Below are 21499 nucleotides of genomic sequence, written 5' to 3'. Positions count from 1 at the left end.
TGAAAATACTGATTCCAGAGTGACTTGTGTTAGTCCTTTTCTTCTCTGCCCTCTTCAATGTGATTATGATATTCATCTGTAATACATTCATGTTCGTTTTTCACTATTTGTAATCCATTTTGGGTTCTCCCCACATTTAGGTTCATTTTAATTACTTATTTTTGGAGTAGGTGAAAGAGTAATGATTCTGAAACTCAGAGGATACAAAAACATATTCAGAAAAGTGTCACTCCATTTTTCTTTCTGCTCCACTCCTTTTTCTCCATTCTTTTCACCCCATTGCTATCCACCCTTGTAGGTCATCAATCTCATTAGTTCCAGTTTATACAGAAAATAAAAAATGTCTATTTTCTTATTTTCTTTTACTTCTTAGATGAAAAATAGTGTATCTGATACTCTTTTTGCACTTGCACTTTTTACTTCCCTTCACTTAATACATTCTGGAAATCACTCTATTTTGGTTTAGAGATCTTTCTCATTCATTTGTACAGATACATAGTATTCCATTATGCAGATCTACCAGAGTTAATTCAAACATCCTCTTATATACGGGCAGTTAGGGTACTTCCAGTATTTTGCAATTACAAACAATGTTGTAATGAGTAACCATATGCATGTGTATTTTCATGTTGATGGAGGTCTAAACTTTAGGGTAGATTCCGAGAAGTGGAATTGCTAGGACAAAAGGCAAGTAAGAATATAATATTATTAGATATTGCCAAATCCCTGCCAAAAGGGTTGCATTCATTTGCGTTCCCGCCAGCAATACAGTAGAGCATGCTTTCCCTCTGACTTGCCAACAGAATATATTGTCATATTTTTTAATTCTTGCCCATGTGAGAGGTGAGAAATTGTATCTTACATTTTCATTTCTTTAATTATGAGTTTGAATCTCTTTTTGTACTATTTTGTACCATTTTATATCATATATTTTTCCATATTTATGTGAATTCTGTTCATGTCATTTTCCCATTTTTCTACCAAAAGTTTTGGTTCTTTGTCCCTCCATTTTTAAGAGTTCTTTATATAAGGTGGGGTCAAAGTAGCATTACAGTTGTTCGTATGGAAAATAAGACAATAATTAGTAAATAATAATACAAGAATAAACTCTCCTTTGCATACTTACAACTGTAGACCTACTTTTGCACCATTGATATATGTTGCAGATATTTCCTAGTTTGTCAGCTGTTTTTTGACTTTTAGTACAGCATTTTTCTCTGACCATGAAAAAAGGTTTTATTTTTATATAATCACATTTATTTTATTGCCTCTGAATTTTGAGTCATGGTTAGAAAAAAGATTTCACCTCTTTTTTTTCTAGTTCTTGTACGGTTCCATTTTTTACATTTATTTTTTAAAAATTTATACATTCAGTACTTTCATTTAATTTTTAAAGAAATTTACATACCTCCCCACTCTTTCTTTTAAGTTAGTATGACAATTTTCTATAATAAAATACTAAAAGAGAAGCTTTGGCCAAGAATGGAAATAGCAAAAACAAAACAAAAAAGAGAAACACAATCACTGCTGCTTTTCGAAAACCAACATTCTCACCACGTACATTCAAACAAAACCACACACACAGTTGTGAGATATGTGTCTTCAGTGGTGGTTTTTTTGTTTTTTGATTTTTGCGGCTGGCTCTCCTCACCATCAAATGGCAGAGCTGTCGTGGTGGCAGTTTGTCATGCTGCATATGGGTGGCTCACTCAGCCTCACATTATCAAAAGGCCCTGGATACAAGACTCTAAGGTCTGGAAATCCGAAATTGTCATGGCCCCATCAATGCGAGTACAGTAGTGCTGTTCTGGTGCAGCATCTCCAAGGCTGTCTTGTGGTCCTTGGTGTGCCTCTCTTATCCATGTAGTGGAGACTTCCACAGTAAACATGTTGTGCTGGATGCTGTGTTTTGGAACACCTAGCTTGGGAGGGGCAGGAACTGTTTTCAGAGTTGAGACCTGCATGCTATTGAGGCATTGGGAAGGGACATGGTTTTGTCATGGCTTGCCCAAGTCAGGCAGCTTACACTGGCAGAGAAACTGATGCCATGTATACAGCCACCGGTGCCACTGCCACCAAACTCTGACACCAACTGACCAAAAGGCATCTTGCTGCCCCTTGCTGGTTTTAACCACTTCACCCACTTCTTTAATGTATGCAGAAAAGACTCTGCATTTGAAATCACATGATTCTGCTGTCAGCAAAACACTGTTGGGATGCCAATCCAAGCTGAGGGCCCTAGAGCAAACTAGCTTTTCAATATGCTTACTTACCCACCAGACATTTTCAGATTCAAAGTAACAAACAGAAATGAATCCTGCTCCACTTCCTAAAGCAAATTTGTTCTCAAATGGGAAACACTTGACAAAAGTGTCTGCACGGTTAATTCTCAGGATTAGCAGGGTTGGCTTCCAGATACCATCTTCCTGACTCTAGACATAGGCATTGAGGTCTGCTTCACAAGTGATGGTGTAGTTGCTCAGTGTTTTCAAGAGGTAGAAAGCTGAGGTGGGGTCCGTCCGGACCAGCTTGGAGCAAAGAATTCGTGGACTCTGGTCAGTCAACACAAACAGGCTCCCATGGGCACAAGGGGGGCACTGAGGCCCATACATTCTTTACAGTTAGATCCCTGATCCACTTGGAGTTTACTTTTGTGTATGATGTAAGATATGGATCCAATTTATCTTTTTCCAAATGGCTACCCAGTTGTTCCCTCTTTACACCAGTGATTTGAGATGCTACCTTTTACCCTATACTAAATTTCCATAAATTCTTGGGTCTATATTTGGGTTTTGTATTCTACTTCACTCATATATTTATTTATTCATGCAACAGTACCACAATGTTTTATTTATAGAGATTTTATAGTACATGTTAATGTCTATAATAGGGCTAGTCCATCCCTCTGAAAAATATTTTTAATTTTAAAAATTTCTTATTTTTTCAATTTATATTTTTAAGTATAGTTAGTATACAACCTTACATCAGTTATATTAGTTTTATGTGTACAATATAGTGGTTTGACATTTTATACCTTACAATGTGATCACCTCACTAATTCTAGTAATAATCTGTCACCCTGTAAACTTATAATATTACTGAATACATGTCCCTTCCCCTTTTTACCCCCAATCCCAACACCTCTCTTCTGGTAATCATCCCTTTGGTCTCTGTTTTTGGGTCTGTTTTTGTTTCTTTTTTTTTTAAATATATTTTATTGATAATGCTATTATTTGTCTCAATTTTTTCCTCTTTGCACCCCTCTGCCCAATACTTCCCTTCCCTCCAGCAATCCCACCCCTTAGTTCATGTCCATGGGTCACGTATAAAAGCTCTTTGGCTTCTCCATTTACTTTACTATTCTTAATATCACTCTGTCTATCTTGTACCTAACAGTTATGCTTTTTGATTGCTGCACCCCTTCTACCATTTCCCCCTTCCCCTTCCCCACTGATAACTCTCCATATGCTCTCCATAACTATGGTTCTGTTCCTGATCCAGTTGTTTGCTTAGTTTGTTTGTTTGTTTTTAGATTCAGTTGTTGATAGTTGTGAGTTTGCTGTCATTTTACTGTTTGTAGTTTTGATCTTTTTCTTAAATGTATTCCTTTAATATTCTATATAATAAAGGCTTGGTGATGATGAATTCCTTTGGAAAGCACTTTATCTGCCCTTTCATTTTAAATGATAGCTTTGCTGGATAGAGTAATCTTGGTTGTAGGCCTAGTTTTTCATCACTTTGAACACTTTTTGCCAGTCCCTTCTTGCCTGCAAAGTTTCTTTTGAAAAATCAGCTAACAGTCTTATGGGAACTCCTTTGTACGTAACTCTCTTCTTTTCTCTTGCTGCTCTTAAGAGTCTCTCTTGCTCTTCCTCTTCTTCTTCTGACACCCCTATGATGCGGATATTAGTATATTTAAAGTTGTCCCAGAGGTTCTTAAGCCTTTCCTCATTTTTTCAATTTTTGTTTCTTCATTCTTTACTGGTTGACTGTTTGTTTCTTCCTTATGTTCCAAATCGTTGAGTTGAATCCTAGCTTCCTTCCCTTCACCATTGGTTTTGTGTGGATTTTTCTTCATTTCACTTACTATAGCCTTCATTTCTTCCCTTATGCATTTGCAGTACTCAATTTCTGTGAGTCGTTATCGCCGGTGTTTTGAACTCTGCATCTATTAGGTTGGCTATCTCCTTTCTGCTTAGTTCTCCCCCGGGAGCCTTGTGCTCCCTCCTTTGGGCAATACTTCTCTGTCTCAACTTGACAGCCTCCTGTGCTTGCCTCTGCCACACCTGTTACATTGTGAGGGGCAGAGCCTTAGGTACTGTAAGTGGGGGAGGGATCAGAGTGGGAACAGTGTTGCTTGCTCTTACTCACCCATTTCCCGTCACTACCTGCTTCCTGTATGCAACTTGTGCCCCTCTAGCTGTTGCCCTGGTGATGGCTCCCATAGTGGGTGGGTTTGCATAAGTTCTAGGACCATTGCAGCCCCCTAAAAAGACTCTCCTGAGAGACAGGCAGTTTCCTCTGCTGCCCCAACCTCCACTGACTTTTAGAGCCAGAAGCAGTGAAACTTTATTTTCCGGGCACTGGAACCATGAGCTCTGCGGCCTGGCCTGGGACTGGGATCGCTCCCATGTGTCCCTCCTGGCTTTTCTAATGTCAAACTGCTCATTACACCAGTGGGCCACAGCCACTGCCTTGCCACTGCCAGCACACCACAGCCTCTCCACCCCAGCTCCCCAGCTCTACCCCTCCTGCCCGTCTTGATAAGTATTATTTCTTTATATCTTTTTTTGTTGGACTTCCATGCAGTTCAATTTTCTAGTAGTTCTGGCTGTTTCTTATTTTGAGGTACACATAATCCTTCTTATGGTTTGCAAGGAGGCAAAGTGTATCTACCTATACCTCCATCTTGGCCAGAAGTCTTCACTTTCATTTTAGATTCCACATATAAGTTAAACCATATGGTATCTGTCTTTTTCTGTCTGAGTTTTTTCACTTAGCAAAATACCCTCTAGATGTATCCATACGAAGGAAAACAAAGAAAAAATTACCTGAACATACTGTTTATTTAGAGTTATTTTATTCATATAAAGACTATATATTGTTACTGTAAGTCAAATTGTGTACAAGTAGTAAAGTTCTGCTACCAAACATACATATTAAGGTATTTTATCTTTTCAAATGACAGGCTAGGAAATGCCAAAATGAGATACTTGAAACAGTCTCCTTCAGTTGGCAAAGCTTTCACAAATTGCTTCATGAGACCCAGTTTTACGTGCAGGGGTGGGAATATAATGTTCTTTCTGTCAACAAGTGGCTCGTGGAGAATGTTTGGATCACCAGGTTTGAGGTCAGATCTTGGAGGCCAATTGGACTCCACCCAATGCTTCTCACGAGCTCTGCTGTCCCACATACACAGAAAACAGGGCTACTTGGTGTTTCCACGTTGCTGACCAAGAAGGAAGCAGACCATTTTAAGGTCAACACAGATGATCCAATTGTGCTTGTGATATTGCAACAGATCAATGCCTCTCTTTATGTCTTCATATTCTTCACAAAAACAAACTGAATGGCCAAATGGGACCGCACCAAATAAATTGTCATTGTGGAGGAGGACACACTTCAAGCTCCGCTTTGAGCTACCGATGAACAGTCACTATTCAGTTGCATTATAAATTGGAATTCCCAATTCCTCCATTAAACCATGTATGTTAATGACAATACACAAAGCCAGAGTCACTTCGAAAGTATTGTAGAAATGCACTTTCTCTTGATCGAAAGTAGAATACTTTCCCTCGCTTTTCAAGCAAGTCTTTCTTGTGCAGTCTTGATGCTAGGAGTTCTGATGCCTTTTTGGACAGTCCCAAATCTCATGCAAATCATTCGAATCATGCTGATCAAATCTCTTATGAACTGAGTCATCTTCAATTTCAAAATCTTCATTGTTGCTGTCACTTAGTTCCTCACCATATTCATTTTTTTTTTCAGATTTAATGTGTTTTATTGATTAAAATATTACATTTGTGCCAATTTCCCTTCCCTCTGCTCCCCTCCACCCGGTGGCCCCCTCCCTCCAGTTGTCCCCCCCTTTTAGATTATGTCCGTTAGTTGTGCTTACAGTTCCTCCCAACCTCTCTCCGTCTATTCCATTCCCTCCTACCATGATCCCCAATTCCTATATCATCTCCCTCCCTCTCCCCACTCCCCCTCCCTGTTGGCCTCCCCCCACTATGTTTCCCTTACCCACAGTTCCTTTTCCACTCTCGTTGCCTGTTTCGTTTGCCTTTGTTTCATCTCCCTAGCTTCTGTTTTTTAAACCAGTCCCTTTAACTTCTCATATAACAGTGGTTTGGATCTAATGAACTCTTTCAGTTTTATTTTGTCCTGGAAACACTTTCTCTGTCCTTCTATTCTGAATGACAATTTCGCTGGATAGAGTATTCGTGGTTGTAGGTTTTGGATTTTCATTACTTTGAATATTTCTTGCCAGTCCCTTCTTGTCTGTAGGGTTTCCCTTGAGAAGTCAGCTGATAGTCTAATTGGGACCCCTTTGTACATAATTCTTTTCTTCTCTCTTGCTGCTTTTAAGATTCTCTCTTTATCTTTAATTTTTGACATTTTGATTATAATGTGTCTTGGGGTGGTTCTCCCTGGGTCCAGTCTCTTGGGAACTCTCCTTGCTTCCTGGACCTGCAAGTCTGTTCCCTTCCCCAAGTCTGGGAAGTTCTCCTTTATTATATTTTCACTCAATTTTTCAAGTTCTAGTTCATCTTCCTCATTCTCTGGCAAACCAATGATTCTTATGTTGGGCCTTTTATAGCTGTCCCAGAGGTTTCTGATCCTCTCATTGTTGCTTGCCATTTCCTCTCGCTGCATTGGTTGACTGCTTGTTCCTTCTCCATATTCCAGTTTGTTGAAATGGACTCTGGATTCCTCACCATCTGTCTCGTATGTGGTTTTGTTCCTTTCATTATGAAAGTTTTTCGCTTCTTTCATATCTTTTTCCTGCTCTTTTGTGAATTCTGTAAGCCACCTGATAACAATGGCCCAGAACTGAGCCTCTGACAGGTTTCTTATCTGTTCATCTGTCAGGTTCTCTATCTGCTGTCTGGTGAGTTGTGCCACCGGGATCTCTATATTTGTCTGCCTCATTTTGACAGATGCGTTTTGTTTTCCTGGGCCGGCTGTCGGGGGCAGGGGGCAGTGCCTGCGTACGCGTCACAAATCAGCGACCGCCGGCGCCTGCCTGTCCGCGACCTATTTCGCAGCCCTGTGGTGCTTTCTGTGGGGGCGGGGGTCCAAGATGGATTCACACAGTTCTTCAGCTAGGAGACCGGGATCCGTCCTCCCGCCCCCCTGGGCCTCACTGTTCAAGGCGATGCTGCGGCTGCTCCCCAGCGCCGGAGTCGGGCACGCCAGGGGCTTGATTGGAGTCGCGCACGCCAGGGGCTTGATTGCCTCCAGGATTTTTCGCCCCGCTGCTCCGCAAACTGCTTTGCCTTCTTTAACTCTTACCTGCCCAAATGGCACCGCTGGTTTATAACTTCATATGTTGGGCTTCCGTGTAGCTTTATTTTCTGGAATTTCTAGTTATCCTTTGTTTTGAAGTAGTTGTATTCCACTATTGTTGTAGAGGGAGACCTAGCGTGTCCGTCTAAGCCTCCATCTTGGCCAGAAGTCCACCATATTCATTTTTTAAAAGAGGGTAGTTCAATGAAAACTGGCACTGGGACTTCAGCTAAATGAGGCACTGGGCATATAGCTGATGGTAGACTAGGATACTCTATTTTACAGATTTTTCTTTTTCTATCCTGATGTTTTCACTATACAAAAGTAACAGTCACTTGAATGATCTCTGGGCTCCCGCCAAACCATAAGTATACCAAATGGCAATTGATCGCATGTTCCCTTCGTCCACATCCATAAAGTCACAGCACACTGCTTGCACACCTTGTGAGGGGCCCAAGAATAGTCTTGATCAACAAGTTTTACTATAAAATGCAAAATAGGCTTGCCTGACAGATGTGCTGATGTTTGTCCTTTGATTGGGAATGGTGAAACTGCCACAGATATAACAAAATGAATCAGGGTTGTTTAGGCACTTACGGCGAGAAATAGCAGAGGCAGACATGATCTGAAGGAAAGGAAATAAGGACATATGTAAATAAATTCTGTTAACTCCTTGTATACAGACAAGAACTCAGACTACACTTTGGAATACGATTCACTATATAGAGCGGCACACAATCTCACTACACTGTCTCATGTGTAACAGAATAGCCTGGACAAGTATGAACCTGTCACTGGTCTCCAAGGTCATCTCCCACCTCTCCCCACTCAAGGGAGGTTTGCTCTCAGCCAATAGGAGAGCCCTAGTGCTTCCCTCGATCCAGGCTCATTCCAGCCTAGAGTGGTCGCATTAAGATAAGCTGTACAGAAAAAATTTCACGTGATAGAAGAAAACTAACTGCAGTTTTGAAATCAGCATGCCTATGTAAGTCAAAAACAGCTGAAAAAAATCGAACTCAACAGGAATTATGTTAAAAATTATTCCCCTGCGTGGTTTAACACAGATGGAGAATGCGTGAAGATCTAGTATTGGGAAAAAGCTAAGAGTTCAACTTTTTTTTAATTGTTTTCTATTACAGTTGTCCCATTTTCCCCTCTTTCCTCTCCCCTGCTCCACCCACCTCCCCCCTCTCTCACAGTTAATCCCCATCCTGTTGTCCATGCCCATGGGTCATTTATGTTAGTTCCTTGACTAGACCCTTCCCCTTCTTTCACCCCTTTTCCCCCTCCCCTCTCCTCTCTGGTCACTGTCAGTCTGTTTCTTGTTTACATGCCTCTGGTTCTATTTTGATCATTTGTTGGTTTTGTTCTCAGTTTTGAATAAGAATCTGAACTCTTTGTAAAATGTCAGGGTAGAGATGTTCCACAGCCAGTTGGCAAAATACAGGTCTAGTGCATAAGAGGTGGGGGTGAGTGTGGGGTGGGAGGTATTTGAGAGTATCTATGTGTGGTAGGTATAGCCATAAATGCAAATGAGAGATAATAACTACCATATACTTAGCACTTATTGCATACCAGATACTGTGCTAAGCACTTTACCATATCATTTCATACACACACACACACACACACACATACAGTATTCCCTCACTTATTGCAGGTATTACATTCTAGACGCCCCCCGTGAAATAGGAACCCTTCATTTATTCTACATTCTTAAACCTACATAACTTTAACAACATACATATACAGTACCACAAAATCCCGCGATATAGCAAAAAAGCAGCGATAAATAATTAAATATAATATTTTTAAAAATCCCACAATACAGTGAGGCCGTGATAAGTGAACCACAATATAGAGGAGGACTACTGTATATATATGAGGTCTGTCTGGAAAAATTCCATCCATTATTAATATAGTGAGAACAGTTTGTGCAACATCAATGTAACCTGGCAGCCAAGGAAAGTGGACTGTAATGTGCATGTGTGAACAATGACAACTTCATTGTACTAGTCAGTGAGGGTGGTATACGCCACTGAATGAGCATGTGTACTATGTGGCTGTTGTATTCAAAGTGACCAAGTGAGTAGAACAACAAACTTGCATCAAATTTTGCATTAATCTTGAACATTCCTCCACGGAGACTATTTGGATGATTCAGAAGGCTACAGCTATGGATAACTGGTGATTGACAGCTTCATCACAACAATGCAACCGCTCATGCATCACATCTCGTGCAGTTTTTTGGCGAAACATCAAATCACCCAGGAGACTTGGCCCCCTATAGCCCAGATTTAGCACCCTGTGACTTCTGGCTTTTCCCAAAACTAAAATCATATTTGAAAAGGAAGAGATTTCAGACTGTCAACAAGATTCAGGGAAATATGATGGGGCAGCTGATGGTAATTGGTAGAACTGTGTGAGGCCCCAAGATGCCTACTTTAGAGGGGACTGAGGCGTCATTGTCCTATGTACAATGTTTCTTCTATCTTGTATCTGTATCTTCTTCATTAAATATCTGTTTCTCATATTACATGGCTGGATATCTTCTGGACAGACTGTGTGTGTGTGTGTGTGTATATATAATCCTAAACATGATTAAATAATAATGATGGCATTAGGCTTTTAAACCAAGTCTGTCTGATCTTTACTTTTGCCCTGCATAATCTCTGCAGAGAGTTTTTATTAAAAAAATATTTTAAATTTTATTGATTTGAGAGAGAGAGAGAGAGAGAGAGAGAGAGAGAGAAGCATCAATCTGTTGATCCATTTATTGATGCAGTCATTGGTTGATTCTTGTATGTACCCTGACCGGGGATCGAACCCGCAACCTTGGCGTATTGGGACAACGTTCTGACCAACTGAGCTAGCTGGCCAGGGCTCTGCAGAGAGTTTTATAAGCAGTATGATTTTGGGTTATATGTAGCCCAGTCTGAGAAATTTTAACAAGATATTTTGACCCATTTGGATTTATTGTTACAACTGATACACTCATAACCATTTCAGTCATTTTATTTTGAGATATTTTTACATGCTTTCTAATACTGCACATTTTAATTGATTACTTTTAATTTTGTTTTCTCCAGTGACTTTGAAAGTACAGAAACTTTTCATCTTTGAAGATATAGGTCTTTGGGTTATCTTTGAGGAATGTTTTAGAAACGTTTAACTCGTATTTCTTTTCTTATCAAAGTTAACAATGAGATTGTTGTTACTCCAAGTATAAAATGAAATTCAGCAGACTTCTACTTTCTTGGCCGCCTCAACTTTTCAGTCTTTGAAAGTATAACCTAAGGGGCTTGTATGTAGGCTGCTATTATTGACTTCTTGTTTTCGCACTATACAGCTTCATGTTCAAGAAATAGTTTCCACTTTTATCCTTAGTGTTTTTTTGTTTGTGTGTGTGAGCGTGTATCTTTAGATTAACCTTGATGTTTAACTGTTTTAGTGATCAGTCCTTCTTTAGCACATCTTTACTCTCCTTGGATTCTTGATTTTGTTACTTCTTTTAGTTTGCATCTTTTAGTGCATGTGGAAGAAGAGAGGAGATGTGGGCGGAAGAGGTTTCAAGCACTTGCTATGTGTATAAATGACCTCTTGTATGGATTCTTTTTTTTATCAAAATTCTTCCATGCTCTGATAGAAAATGTCAGAAGATATAATCCCAGGGCTATTTTTTTTTCAATACTGAATTAGTAAAAGCCTGAAAATACTCAAAATCCACAAGGAAGGGGCCAGTTTAATAAACTGTGGAACATTAGGCTCTCATTTCTATGCTCCTGTGAAAAGAATTTAAGAATGATCTATAGGGCATATTGCCAAGTTAAAAATACCTAACACGGGGAGGGTTGTGTATAGCACTCTATTGTTTAAGAAAGGAATGGATACATGTGAATACACACATGTAGTATGTATACACATATGAACACATGTGTGTATTATGTATATATATTTGTATGTATGCAGAATGTATATATGCAGAATATACATACCTTCTCCCTATATATATGATATAAACCAAAAAAAACTAAAAAATTGAATTACTATGGGGCAAGGGGGTACATATAGAGGGGCCAGGGATAGAAACTAGAAATTTCTAAATACAGTAGAAATTTTGGAATCCTGTATTTTGACACAACTATAGATAAAATTAAGGCAAACTAAAACGTGTACTCTCTAAACCTTTAAAGGAAGTTTAAACAGTGATGGTAACTGCATAGATTAATGATTTCACCCCATAGAGAAGAATTATTCCAAATGACTATAAAACACATTCATCTAACTATCACTAGTGAGATAAACTGAAAAACAAAGAAAAAACCCTACAAAGACATCTTAAAATATTCTTGGTAATCATTTGTTTTAGATCATTTTATAGTAATGATATTGGCATTGTTATTCTGAGCCTATTTATGTATGTATGTGTGAATAATATTTGCATGTATATATGCATAGTATATATGTATATGCATATATCCATAGTTCTTTGGCTACTCCATTTCCTATACTGTACTTTACATTCCTTCAGAGAAGGAAAACTCTGACTCTAAAAAGCCTCCGCTGCCTTGCGGCATACCTCTTCAGGGGAAAGGCTAAGGGAGTAAACCCCGACAGAAAATCCGGAGCCGGAGTCCCTAAGGCGGTTTGACGTTGTAGTCAACACCGGCAACTCCTGCGGCGCACCTGAAGCCAAGCTGTATTGACTCCGTCTTTCCCTTGGACCCTTCAGCTGCGAAGAGAGGGGGAGTCTGCTGCATGGGCAACAGCAGACCCTCCATATCACCCTGCCCAGGCTCTGTAGCTTCAGCTTCACTGGAGAGGACACTCCAGCGTCATCGCAAGATGTCGATTCAACACGGGAGGAGACAGATACCGTGTCACTCCCGAGTCGGACTGCACAACCATTCTCGGCGGTGCAGATAGACTCTTGAGAAGCTACACCATCGTCTCTCGAGACGGACGGCTGCCGACGATATCAGAGAAGGAAAACTCTGACCCCAAAAAACCTCCGCTGCCTTGTGGCATACCTCTTCAGGGGAAAGGCTAAGGGAGTAAACCCCGACAGAAAATCCGGAGCCGGAGTCCCTAAGGCGGTTTGACGTTGTAGTCAACACTGGCAACTCCTGCGGCGCACCTGAAGCCAAGCTGTATTGACTCCGTCTTTCCCTTGGATCCTTCAGCTGCGAAGAGAGGGGGGGTCTGCTGCATGGGCAACAGCAGACCCTCCATATCACCCTGCTCAGGCTCTGTAGCTTCAGCTTCACTGGAGAGGACACTCCAGCGTCATCGCAAGATGTCGATTCAACACGGGAGGAGACAGATACCGTGTCACTCCCGAGTCGGACTGCACAGCCATTCTCGGCGGTGCAGATAGACTCTTAAGAAGCTACACCATCGTCTCTCGAGACGGACGGCTGCCGCCGACGATATATATATATATATATATATATATATATATATATATATATATATATATATAATGAGAAACTATCATTCCCATTTCACACACATGGAAACCAAAGTTCAAAGTAACAAAAAGCTCAAGGCCACAGGGCTGTTTAGTGTCAGAACAAGAATCTGAACTCAATGTGACTCCAAATCCTGGGCTTACAAATAAGGTGAACTACAAGAAGTTATCTGGTAGGAAAGGGAGTAGGGGTGAGGGCACTGTAGGGAAAGAAAAGAAAGAAAATGTACTAAGTGACAGTTTTTGTCAGCCATTGTAAAAGCACTTTATATGCCTGTCTCCTTTGCTTTTCATACCCAACCATTAAAATTGACATTATTAGCCCCATTTTCCATATGGGAAACCTTGCTCAAGATCATAGCACTGATAACTGATGAAAATGGGATATGAACCCACTCTATCATACTCCAAAGAATGTATTTCCACAATACTGGAAAGAGCATACAATGAGAGAAACAAAGGGAATACTCAGTACAGAGGATGGGATATATCAACATTAAAGGAACAAGTGAAATGAAATGAGCAACAACAACAACAAAATGATTTTAGAACATGCAATCAGAAGGAAAGAAATATATGGGAATGCAGGGATGAGAGAATTTTAAGATGGGTGGTCAATAAGGTCAAATGCTGTATAAAAGTCTGGCTGAGGACTAAGAATCTCATTTCATTTAAGAATTAACAGGCTCTGGTCACCTTTTTGAGAACAGATATGTAGAGTGGTAGGGTTAAAGTCAGATGGCAGTGAACTGAGAAGACCTCTGTAAGTATGAAAACAGAAGCAGTGAGGGGAGGAGAAAGGGTAGCTGGAGAGGAAGGTGAAACAGAGAATGAGGGTGTTTAAAATAAGAGGAAATTTGTAGGCTGAGAGAAGGGATTAGTGAAGGAGAAACAGATACAAGGAGAGTGGCATGAACAATACAGCAAGGTTCCAGAAGAGAGGGAGAGGGCCACTTCCTCCTCTGACAGTGAGGAGGCAGGAATAGGTGTGTACGTGGGGAGGTAGGGAAGAGGGAAGTTGAAGCCCAAATCTAAATGCGCCGCCCTTCATTATGAACTAGGTGGGTTTATCTGTTGAAAGTGAAAGGAATGGGGAGAATGACGGAGGCTTTCAGAAAGGGGGCCTGTGGGAGGCTGGAAAGAACAATGATGGACTTCCAGCCAAGATGATGGCCTAGACAGACACACTGCATCTCCCTCCATAACTAAGAACGAATACAGCAACCTCAAAAACTAGAGACAACCAGAAGTTCCAGAAAAGAGAGCTGCATGGAAGTCCAACAAATAAAGATATAAAGAAGAAATACTCATTCAGACAGGTAGGAGGGGCGGAGCCGGGGCAGCGAGGTTGCGGTGTGGTGGTGGCAGCAGTGGTGACAGCGGGAAGCTGGCAGAAAGAGCAGTCACACATTTTAAAAAGTCAGGAGGGACACCTGGGGAGTGCTCCCAGCACCAGACCAGACCGCGCAACTCATGGTCCCAGTGCCAGGGAAAATAAAGTCTCATTGCTTCTGACTGTGAAAACCAGTGGGGGTTGGAGCGAAGGAAAAAGCCGCCAGTCTCTCAGTAGAGTCTGCTTGTTTGAAGGGCCCTTATGGTCCTAGAACGTCCGCAGACCCACCCACGAACGATGGCCAGGGAAACTGCTAGAGAAACGCCAGTCCCATATGGAAGTGGGAGAAGTGCCTGGAAAAGGGGCAAGTGCTAAGCAAATGGCATTGTTCCCTCTAAGACCCCTCCCCAACATACGGCACCACAACATGGTGAAATGGGTCACCCTGTACTGATGAATACCTAAGGTTCCTCCCCTTACAACATAACAGGTGTGATAGCTCTACCTAGGACACAGAGGCAAACACACACAGGAGCCTGTCAAGATGAGGAGACAGAGAAGTATGGCCCAAAAGGAGGAAGTGTCAAAGTTCCAGTGGGAGAGCTAAGTGACGAGGAGATAGCCAACCCCACAGACAAGGAGATAGCCAACCTAACATAGAGTTCAAAACACTAGTGATAAAGATGCTCACTGGCTTGAGAGATATGCTTAGGTACAGCAAACACATAAGAGAAGAAGTGAAGGCTGTGCTAAATGAAACAAAGGAAAATCCACACAAAACCAATGGTGAAGGGAAGGAAACTGGGGTTCAAATCAATGATTTGGAACATAAGGAAGAAAAAAACAGTCAACCAGTACAGAATGAAGAAACAAGAATTGAAAAAAATGAGGAGAGGTTTAGGAACCACTGGGAAAACTTTTTTTTTTTTTTTTTTTAGAGAGGGGGAAGGAAGGGAAAAAGAGAAGGAGAGAAACAGTAATGTGCAAGAGATATATTGATTGGTTGTCTCTTGCATGCCTCACAACTGGGGACCTGGCCCACAACCCAGGCATGTGCCTTGACTGGAAATCAAACCAGTGACCTTTTGGTTTGCAGGCCAGCGCTCATTCCACTGAACCACACCAGCCAGGGCACTAGGATAACTTTAAATGTGCCAACATCCAAACCATAGGGGTGCCAGAAGGAGAAGAGGAAAAGCAAGAAATTGAAAGCTTATGTGAGAAAATAATGAAGGAAAACTCCACAAATTTGGCGAAGGAAATAGTCATATAAGTCCAGGAAGCACAGAGAGTCCCAAACAAGCTAGATCCAAAAGGGACCACACCAAGACACATCATGATTAAAATGCCAAAGATTCAAGAGAAAAAGAATATTAAAAGCAGCAAGAGAAAATCAGAGAGTTGCCTATAAAGGGGTGCCTATAAGACTATCAGCTGACTTCTCAAAAGAAACTTTGCAGGAAGAATGAACTGGCAAGAAGTATTCAAGGTGATGAAAAACAAGGACCTACAACGAAGATTACTCTATCCAGCAAAGCTATCACTTACAATGGAAGGACAGATAGAGTGCTTCCCGGACAAGGTAAAGCTAAAGGAGTTCATCATCACCAAGCCATTATTATATGAAATGTCAAAAGGACTTAAGAAAAAGAAGATCAAAATTATGAACATTAAAATGACAACAAACTCATACCTATCAACAACGGAATCTAAAAAATAAAAACAAAATCCAACTAAGCAAACCAGAATAGGAACAGAATCATAGGTATGGGTATCATTTGGAGGGTTATCAGCTGGGAAGGGGAAGAGGGAGAAATGGGGAAACTGTGCAGGGATTAAGAAGCATAATTGGTTGGTACAAAATAGACAGAGGAAAGTTAAGAATAATATAGGAAAGGGTGAAGCCTAAAAACTTATATGCATGACCCATGCATATGAACTAAGGGGAGTGGGACTCCTGGAGGAAAGGGGAGTATGGGTGGAGGGGAGCAAAGTGGAAAAATTGGGACTACTGTTAACAACATAATCAATAAAATATACTTAAAAAAAAAAAGAACAATGATAGCAACAAGAACTCAATAGGGCTGGAAATCATAATTTTGGAACTGAATCAGTCATCGAGGTTATGTGATTTCCTCTATCAGGCCTCAGTAGTGAGTTGAGGAAACCACTCGAATTGGTCAGAGGAAAAGCAGCCATCACAAGGCAAGTGAGGATGGTGGTGACAGTGTATTTGAAGTGACTGTCTCGGAATATGCACCAGGGAGAATTAAAGCAGAGCTGATGAACTGAGAGGACAGAGGAGAGTAAGGAGAGAATTTGATGCCACTGAATATACGTTTAATGGGAATGGAAAAATGTGAAATTGGGGTTTCAGAGTTCCAGATTTCTAGGGTAGGGCAATTCGTGGAATAAGTTCCAGGATATAGCCTTGCCACGTGGCATTGTTGTAGTGGCACAGAGGGGGACAATCATTGCAGTTGGGATGGCCAAGGAACTAGGATACTCCCCTATCTTCATCATGGATCCTGAAGTCATTCCAGGGGACTGGTAGATATTTAAATGCAAAGGATATTTACTACTCTGCACAGATTCATATAACTTAAAAAAAAAACTGGTAAGCTTGCCTCCAGTGAAATCATTGACAAAAAATTTTCATTGAAGAATGTTCTTTGTCATGTCACTACTATGTCTGCATGCTGACAGAGACCTATTCCATGGCATATAACAAAGAGATCACAAATTCCCAGCTAGTGAGGCTATTCTTAGCCCCAGGTTAAGGGTTACAATGACTGGTTCTTCTCCCCTCCCTTTAGTCTAATCTGGGAGCCAACCACTAAACTAAGTCTCACTGTGTCTCCTCTCACCCAACAGGATAGTGATACCCTATTCTTGCTATGAATGCCTACTGCTGGCCCTGAAAAAAATTGATTTGAACGACTAATCAGACACTCATGAGGACTAGCCACACCACCCACTTCTGCCACAAAGATGTTATCTTAAAAGAAGTCTGTAGTGAAAGACTAGGTCATGGTTTTAAATTTTACTAGAGCTACTTCTGAAATACCACATGCTTTTTGCAAGAGGCTATTATTCTCTGGTGGTTGAATAGGCAGTTCCATTTTTTTCTTTTCTTTTTTTTTTTTTTTTGCCTCAGAATCTTTTCTCAAATTATAACTTGTGTGAAAGCCAGATTAGTAAAATAGTGAAAAGCAGTGATTCTTGTTAGCGCCAGGGTGGGGAATTCAGAGCCTAGCCCTTTCTACCCCTCTATACCCTACAAGCCAAGTGAAATAACCTCTTAAGTGGTTCTTGCATCAGCTAGGGGCTGGAAGCCCCACTGAATTTTGTTTACTTGTAGCAGTATCATTTTATAAGCCTATTACTTAATGAAGACAAAATACAATAGATTCACCAAAATGAAAATATCTGAAATATTAATAAATATAACTTGGCCCTGGCTGGTGTGGCTCAGTGGAATCAGCACCAGCCTGCGAACCAAAAGGTCGCTGGTTCAATTCCCCAACAGCGCACGTGCCTGGGTTGTGGGCCATGTCCCCTACTGGGATGTACTAGAGGCTACCAATTGATGTATCTCTCACACACTGATGTTTCTCACCCTCTCTTTCTCCCTCCCTTCCCTTCACTCTAAAAGTAAATAAATAAAATCTTTAAAATAAAAGAAATACATCTTGAACATGCTGAGAAGTGCCACAGGACCATGATCAGTGTTTAATCAGGCCCGGAGCAGGTAGTGAGGCCAGAGGTGTAACTAATGGCTCTTGATGCAGCTGTCCACCTCGCAATGATTCCCTCTTTTATAGAAACATGCCCCCTCTGCATACTCAGTGGTGGGCCCCGGTACTGGGCTGCTATTATATCACCCCTTCCACTGGCCAGAGTTTATTGGTCTAGCTAAGTTGATTGGTCAAGCACAGAAGATCTCTGTAATTTTTTAACCTCCCATTTAGAAATAGAATCAGTCGCCTTCCCCCCGCCCTTCTCTCTGTTTCTCCCATCCTCTCTTTGAGAAAGTTCTAAGATATAAAACTCAGATGCTGCCATAGGCCATGTTGCTCACCTGAGAGAGAAAAGCCATCTGTAATATAAGTGAAGAAAGCCACGCACAGAAAGAAGCAGGATAAGGCAAAAAGCAGAGGGAGAGATCCTGTCAATGTTTGCATTCTTGATATTCACTGAGACTCTGCTCCATCCTTGCCCGTTCCATGATTTAGTTTTTCAGCCTTTCCTTGGATTCTATGAGTTGGTAGATTCCACTTTCTATCTCTGCTATTTCAAGTTGTGGTCTTGGCACTTACAACCAAACTAATAAAGAAAGGAAGACACTTTCGGCTTTTGGCTTGCAGGAGACTTAGATGCAATTTGCTTTGTTTGTTCCAAATCTAGGTTCATCTGACACCAGCTGCCTCCACCATACAACCACGTTTGACCCCAACTAGATCAAAGTCGTTCATTTACCTGAGGTACGCTGGTGGGAAACTTGGTGCCTCATCTGCCTTGACCCCCAACATCAGCCTTTGGAGTCTGTCTCCAAAAAAAATTGGTGATAACATCGCTGAAGCAACTGGTGACAGTGTTAGTGTAGGTAGTTTGTGAGTCATTAATAAATAAAGGAAGTAAAGGGGGTCAGACATTGTCAGCTGGGGAGCATGGGCTGCTTGCTTCACCAGGAAACTACAGCTTTACACACTGTCCAAGGACCCACAGGCCTGTTCCCTGTAGATCACTGGAAAGGGATAAAACAAGGGAAGGTAAGCACATGCATAATAGGAGCCAAAACGGCAACCATAGAGGCTGGTCAGTTTAGCCTGGGGAAACAATGGATTGGTTAGAAGTCGGGCCCTGCGCAAGCCTGCGAAAGCTTAGGAAGTTGACTGGTTATTTTGAAAAAGCTCCTGATCCTTCCCAAGTCTAAAATTATATAATCCCAGGGAACAAAGCCCCTCTGTCTCTGGCTTGGGAACACGTACTTGCCCTGTTTGTCCGCGCATGCTCTCTATAGTAATCATGCAGGTCTAGCACTGTGTGGACTCCAAATGCAGGCTCCAGGTGGGAGCCTGGGTACAGCAGCACAGCCAGGAACAGCACTAAACTATCTGGACAGAGACTGAGACTGCTGATGCCAGGATAATTAAATAAAAACTCTGGACAATGGCCTTTGTTTTAGCCTTGCTGAGGACATGATTGGACTTTTTCCATGGTGGGATGGACAGATATGGGACAACTGGGAACCAAAGGCAGCCTTCTATTTCCATCCAAATAAATCTTGCCACACCACAGTCTCCCGTGCATGGGTCCATGAAATGCTTGTGATCCTGCGAAAGAGCACCACTGCCACCTGCAACACTCCCTGTAAGGGTCTGAGAATTACAGTGAAACTGACCATTCAGAACAGACAGGCCCAAATTAAGGTAATACTTTCTGCCTCTGCCTTGGTCATCGAAGTCCTTGAAGAACTGCCAAGAGACAGAAGAAGTAAAACACACACACACACAACCATTAAGTACAGTGGAAATATCACTCTTGATGACGTTGTCCACATTGCCTGACAGATGCAGCACTGATCTTTAGCTAGAGAACTGTCTCGAAACGACTAAAGAGATCCTGGGGACTGCCCAGTCTGTGGGCTGCAATGCTGATGGCTGCCACCCTCAAGGTATCCAACAGTGGTACAGCGGAATGCCTGGCTAGTGAAGAACTACAAAGGAAAATACTTCAATTAAAGACCACTTGACAACCAACAAAAAAAAAAAAAGGCAAGACAATCAAACATACAATGTCTGTGACCACAAAGAACTAATCTTTATCCACAATTAACATCTCTTAAATTGTTCTGTGGAAGCTAGAAGGAGGCCTAAGTAATCCAGAGATCTAGAAAGACAGGGTTTTTATGACAACTCTCTGAGTCAGATCTTAGGGAAAAGAAAAATAGATGCATCAACAGTCAAAGCTATCTGAGCAGGATTTTGGCTTGATAAAACTGAACCACTCTCAGGCTGTGAGTGGCTGGTATGGGGAGGAGGCCTCAGCAACCCTATACTCTCCATCAGCTTCCTCTAAGACGGGTCCCTAACCCCTGGTACTGGTCCACAGCCTGTTAGGAACCAGGCAGCGAGCAAAGCTCACCTGAGCCCTGACCCACTTCCACAAAACTGGTCCCTGGTGCCAAAAAGGTAAAAGGTGTGGGGACCAGTGCTCTAAGACACTCCAAGTAACCCTACAACATAAATGTATACTCTTCCAATAAAGATAATTCTGTCTACCAGCTTAATTTGTGCAGGACATCTTGACCTTCAAAGCTTTCCTGTAGCCAAATGTAACTTTGTTTTCCTTTAGGACCTGCCTATTCCTTCCAAACAAGTTTGTAAACCCAGCCTCTGCTTTCAATCTTTTCTAAGTCTCAAGGTCAAAGAGAATTCCTACAGGGGACTTGTTTGGTTCGAGTTGCAAAAGCACTGACTGGGCTTTACCAGAGATGTCTGTGGGACCTACCATTCCTAATGTAGAAACATTCAAGTAGTGGCCTTTATGGCTTCCTGCTGACAGTCAAGAAAGGCAAACCAGAAAAGCAGTGGAACTCCTGTGGTGTGCTGGATAATTCAGGAGGCCTGAATGGCTCAGGAAGGAAATCAGTTACCTGTTTGGAACTCTGAGACACACTCTCTAGCAGCAGAAGCTGAGGAGGTGGGGGTGGGGCCACTGCTGTGAAACTCAGAGGAAGCAGGAATTTTGGAAACCTTGAGTTATTACGTGCCTAAATTCTGCCAGTAAAAGAATGTAATACAGTATTTTTTTCCTATTAACTCCTTCAGGCCTTCACTTAACCAGGAAAGGCTACTTGTTCATTGAATGTAGTGGCTAATTAGGTAAAAATAAAGTTCACAAGTAAAAATATTAACTTTCTTCCTCCCTACATGGGAAGAGCCCATTGTTTTAGTGTTCAGCCCAGTGGTCAAAGGATAATACACCAGAAAGTAAAAACCTAAAAACTTTCTGAAAAATTTCATTTCCTAACCTCATTTTTAAATTTCCATTAGTCATGCATTCTTCACAAGTCTGTTCTTCACAAGTGCATTTTACAAGGTAAGTGTTCAATGAATGTATGTGGATGAATGAATGAAGCATCACTGTATGATCCTTGAATGTCCTTTACTAAAAACAGGGCA

General features: G+C 41.5%; 1 protein-coding gene and 1 pseudogene across 6 annotated transcripts in view; both read right to left on the bottom strand.

Annotated features, from left to right (window-relative positions):
• DIXDC1 (DIX domain containing 1) overlaps nucleotides 1-21499 on the bottom strand; it is a 73566-nt gene that overhangs the window by 38427 nt on the left and 13640 nt on the right. The gene's annotated exons all lie outside the window — the stretch shown is intronic.
• On the bottom strand, nucleotides 1716-2612 carry LOC150018919 (actin-related protein 2/3 complex subunit 1A pseudogene; annotated as a pseudogene).

The sequence above is a fragment of the Furipterus horrens genome, unplaced genomic scaffold (assembly GCF_987537825.1).
Source record: "Furipterus horrens unplaced genomic scaffold, mFurHor1.1.pri manual_scaffold_2, whole genome shotgun sequence".
Taxonomy (NCBI): domain Eukaryota; kingdom Metazoa; phylum Chordata; class Mammalia; order Chiroptera; family Furipteridae; genus Furipterus; species Furipterus horrens.
The sequence above is the reverse complement of the archived record's forward strand: the minus strand, read 5'-3'. Positions and strand labels throughout refer to the sequence as shown.